Below are 5,284 nucleotides of genomic sequence, written 5' to 3' on the forward strand. Positions count from 1 at the left end.
TAGACAACAATGAGGACCCTAAGAGAGACTTACATAGGTTTAATCTACATGGGAAGTAGAAAAAGATAAGATCTGCTGAGTAAATTGGGAGCATGGGGGCCTTGGGGGAGGGTTGAGGGGAGGGGAGAGGTAGAGAGGGGAGCAGAGAAAAATGTAGAGTTCAATAAAAATCAATTAAAAAAAACTTGACGAAGTCAGAAGTTCAGTACAGAGCCCAGGAGATGGAGACACCTGACAGGGAGCTGACAATATACAACAGGTATGCATTCTTCATGGCTCAGGCTTTATAATTTGATATAGATAATAAACCAGAGGTAGCGTAGACTTTTACAAATTTGTTCTATTTGAAAGATGTTGGGTTGATAGAACCAGATTTCCTTTATAGGTAATTAGGGGCAATTTGGAAAATCGGTCAAAGATTTATTCCCACAGGATGTTCTACAGAAGGATGATGGTTCTATTTATTTATTTTTTAAAATTTATTTATTAAGTATACAGTGCTCTGCCTGCATGTAGGTGTTCATGCCAGAAGAGGGCGCCAGATCTCATTACAGATGGTTGTGAGCCACCATGTGGCTGCTGGGAATTGAACTCAGGACCTTTGAAAGGACAGCCAGTGCTCTTAACCTCTGAGCCATCTCTCCAGCCCCTAGGGATGATGGTTTTAAACATTTTAATTTGCGATTAGGGAAAGCTAAATTAAAACAGCATACTAACTCATAACTCAAAGTGGCCGGAGGTGGCAGCCTTCCTGCAGCACCTACAGAGGATATGGCGAGAAGGGTAGCCGATGAAGATGTGGCCACTGGGCTCAATATGTTCCCCTTCTAGGGACGAAAGCCAGGCCCACGATTTCATATTCAATCCAGGAGACCACCGCTACAAATTGTTATTATAACATTACCTCTAATAGGGAATGGGGTATTAATACTATTTGCTTGGAGATAATACGTTTTTATGTATTTATTCAGTGGGAGGTAAAAATAAAGGCCAACATTGACTCAGTAGAAACTTATTGTTGGATGAAATCAAGTGCCTAGACTGAGAACAGCTTGCAGGGGTGTGTTGTGTTTGTGACCACTGTCAGCGATTATTTTTCTACTCAGTTTGTGTGTCTTGTTGCCAATGTTTCTAAAAACTTAATCATATTATATAACTTTTGTCCATAGTTCAAATGAGATACAATTTTGATAACTTATTTTGTTGTTGTTGTTTTTTTTAAAACAGGGTCTCTCTAATTTTGGCTGCCCTGGAACTCACTATGTAGCCCAGCTGGCCTCAAACTCACAGACATCTGCCTGCCTCTGCCTCCTGAGTGCTGGGATTAAAGGCGTGTGCCACCACTGCCTGGCTACAATTTCTAAGATCCCAGGTTACTACATTAGTCGCTTTTCTTTTGCGACAACAGCAAAATAGACATTTTTAAATATGTATATATAGAGAGAGAGAGAGAGAGAGAGAAAAGGGTGTTATTTGGCTCACAGTTTTGAAAGCTGAAATTCCAAAGCCAGGTAACATTGGTTTGGGTTCTGAGGAGCCTTAAGCTTGTCGCTTCTTGGAGGATGCTATCAGAAGAAATAAGAGTGGGGGGAGAGGAAATTACAGGATGAGTCAGGAAGCCAGACCTCCCCCCCCCCAATAAGGGGGTCATAACTTGTCTTTCCAGAACCAGCCATGGTCACACAAGAACCACATCAACCTAACCAGTTTTGAGGTTGTCTTGTAGGTTCTACCCCCATCCACATGGCCACCATTAGGCCCAGGCTCTCCTGGAGGACAATCCCTGACGAAGTCGAAGCAATTAACATCGTCAAGATTTGAGCAACCTGTGTCCGGGATAATCTTGTGTCCCCAGCTGAGACTTACACAAAGCAAGAACGCTCATGTTTTGTGAGAGGGAGACTGTGTTAAAGTGTTAAAGAAGACTGTTGGGGTGGGGAACGCTGTGAGCCTGAGTTGGTTCATGGTGGACTGACTCGGGGGCTTCTGTGTTCTAACTTAGATATGTAGTATCTGTCTTTAACCTGTTCCTTTCAAAGGCCATGAAATGATGTTGGGATCCCTCCCCCTCACCCCAACACCTTTGCTTGGTGTGTTTCAGCTACAGAAAACCACAGCCAATCAAAAGGCAGAGTTGTGGAGCCCACTCCTAATATCTTTAAGGGTGTGACCCAGTGCTTAGAAGCTTCCAGCACAAAGCTGGTTCGCTTAAATTCAATGTAACCAAAGACACGGTTACAGTTAGTCATATGCACAGGAAAGCATCACCTTCCCGAAAGCTCACCCGTAGCTGATTACAGATAACTATTAAGGGATGAAGGCACTCCGCAGGTCCATGGTGAAGAGGCTTAAACCTTCCCAATTTCCAGGCAAAACCATCTTTGGAGGGTGGAGGAGAAGACAGAGCTGACAAGAAACCTCTGGGTTATAACGACCACCCAGGTGGTGCCAGGAGTTGGCAGTAGCCCTCCTCCCCCAGCCCTGCATCAACGCAGCTCAGAACGAATCGGCTTTTCAGGAATGCTGAGAGAAAAGAAAAAGCCGGCCAAATCTTCCAGGCAGAAGTAGTTCCGATCCGGGGATTAGAGCCTGTCAATTAGAGGTGTACGAACGGGAGGGAGGGAAGAAAGAAGGAAGTGTGTGGCTTAAACTCCTGGGACTTTTATTTTATTTTATTTTGAGGGGCAAGCGCTAGGAATGATTTTTTTTTTTTTCTGCGTGGGAGTCAGTTCTGATCCAAATTTCCTATGGAACGAATCGAGGACCTTGCGCGGGGCTGGGGGCGAGGAGTGGAGTCGGAGTGGCGGCCAACCCAGGTGGCCCGAGCATGGCACGGCCCTCTCAGGGGCCGTCGTGTGGCTAGACCCGAAGCCATTCCCATACCCACGCGGCGGGACCGAGCCTAGATGGATGCGCCAGGAGGCCTCCCCCACTCCGAGCGCCCCAGTGCACGGGGTTAGGGGGCCCGCGCCGACGGGGCGCCTTTGAAGACTCCTCAGCCAACTGGGTGGGAGATGAATGAGCCAGGAGGGACAGGGACGAAGGGGCTCCGCCTGGTTCCCACGACCCGTGGCGCGAGGGGCCACCGCGCACTGCGGGCCACGCCTGGGGCAGAATGCAAATGAGAGCATGTAAGTGGGTGATCCCGGAGGATGCGCTCGGGGACGAACCTTCAGGGTGAGCCAGGAGGTATTGCGCCGGCGGTCTCTAGAGACTGCAGGAAGGTGACACCGGGAGAGAGGAGGCTGGGGCGTCGTGTGGCCGCACGAAGAATAAGACCTGAGCCAGCCCCGGTGGTGAAAGTGAAGGTGGTGTACGTGAGAGGACTAGGGGTGAGGAGGCGAGAAAGGCAAGACCCGCAGTGTGGAGGGTAGGGGGTAGGGTGGGGTGTTCATCAGGAGAGGAGACCCTGCAGCCTGCCTGCTCCGTGTGGCTGTGCAGAGAAAAGGCCACCCTGGCCTAAGCACTCCTGCCATGGGGAGCAGGGTCCCTGGCCAGGATCGCCGAGCAGCTTCCCGGGAGTGGGGATGGAGAGACTCGTCGAAGAGCGGCAACAGCTATGAAGTTTTTACTTTTCTTCTCCGGGGCGGGGGGTGGGGGTGGCACAAGTCAAATGAGAGCCCTCCAAGAAAGGATCGCGAGGTGGGGTGGGGGTAGTAGCCAAATCGCCACTAGGCCCCACCCCCTCCAGGCCCCATCCCTCCAGGCCCCGCCCCCTCAGACTGTGCGGCGCCAGCCTGCAGCCAATGTGCATCTTGCAGCGACGGACGGCCAAGCTGCAAATCACCATTAGGCGAGCTGCTGCCCCTATCAGATCTGTGATTTGACCCGAGTCCGGTGGGCGGGGCGGGGCAGGGATCTGAAAGAGACCCAGCTAGGCTCCTCTAGTCCAGCCTTTGGGTCTGGAGAAGCGAAGGTGCTGGCTGGCAGGGCCCAGGGAGCTTGCATCTTCTCCAGCCTTTCTCTAGCCTTTAGGACACCCATCACAGACTGCCCGGTTTGAGGGCCACCAAAAGGTTCATTAGGTGGAGATTACATTCTTAAAGCAGAAACCGTCTTCTCCTTTTGCCCCAAACTGCTTCTCCAGGGCTCCTTGCATCAGTCACAAACACATGTATTCAGAAGGACCAAATATTTGTCGACCTATGAGTGAAAGTGACATAGAAGGGAAGGGATTTGGAAACTTGGAGGGACAAGATGTGATGAACAGGAAGGGGTTTCAAAGGTCACTTAGATCAACACACCCCTCCTTAATTAATTTTGTTCTTCATGCTCAGGGGGTGATCTTGTGATGCAAGGTTATTTGAATTTCCTAAGACATGGTGATGAGGGAGAGTTTTGAAGTGAAGGAAAAACATACTGAATAGAACGATCTGGAATTAAAAAGCAAAACCCAAGAATATGTTAAAGCAGCCGGTAATTGACACATGTATGAGACCCTCACAAAATTGGCTGCCTTCTGTGCTCTTCAAACTCTGTTGCTATCCCTGCCTATGTTGAGCCAGCTCTCACACTGGGTCCCGAGGTGGCCTCAGGTAAAACCTGTCTGAGTTGATGGGTGTCCTTATAACCCAAGAGATCCACCCACTACAAGTTGCTGTGTGCTGGTGGGTGGCGGTAGAGGAGACCTTTTGTTTTAGGTTCTGGGGTTTGAACCCAAGACCTGGCGTAGGTGACAATTGTCCCTCTTCCTCTCCTCTCCCTGTGTCTTTCTCCTCTCCATCAAATTCCAGATTGCTTCACATTTTCTTTCTTCTCATCCTCTAAGTTCTGAGGGAAGGGAAGCGCTCACTCCATGACAGAGTTTGTTTTATGCTGCTGCAAACGGTTCCTTATCATAGACTGTTTCAGAACCACTTGATTCGATGAAAATGGCTAATATATATTTATCTTATATAGAATATATAAAATATAGTTATCTATTTATCTTATCAAAGATACTATTGATTTGCTTATTTGATAAGCAACTATGTGTTGTAAAAGATACTATTGTAATTGCAAGTATTGGTGCAGGGGTGTTACAAAAGGCGCCCACATGGATGACTGTATCCACAAAAGGCCTGATAAAGCTTGGTAAAGACTAGAGTAAAGCACTTTGGTTTTCAGCCTAGCAGGAAAAAAGCTGCACTGTTTTAAAATGCAGGCTTTCTGGAAACAAGCCTCTGGACTATGGAGCTATGGACACACTGTTGCAGCTTGCTTCCTGGCAAGGACCTTGAAAGGCCATAGGAGCTTTTGAGTGTTGTTTATGAACACACTGTTGCAGCTTGCTTCCTGGTAAGAA

This window comes from Microtus ochrogaster, chromosome 24, assembly GCF_000317375.1.
Source record: "Microtus ochrogaster isolate Prairie Vole_2 chromosome 24, MicOch1.0, whole genome shotgun sequence".
Taxonomy (NCBI): domain Eukaryota; kingdom Metazoa; phylum Chordata; class Mammalia; order Rodentia; family Cricetidae; genus Microtus; species Microtus ochrogaster.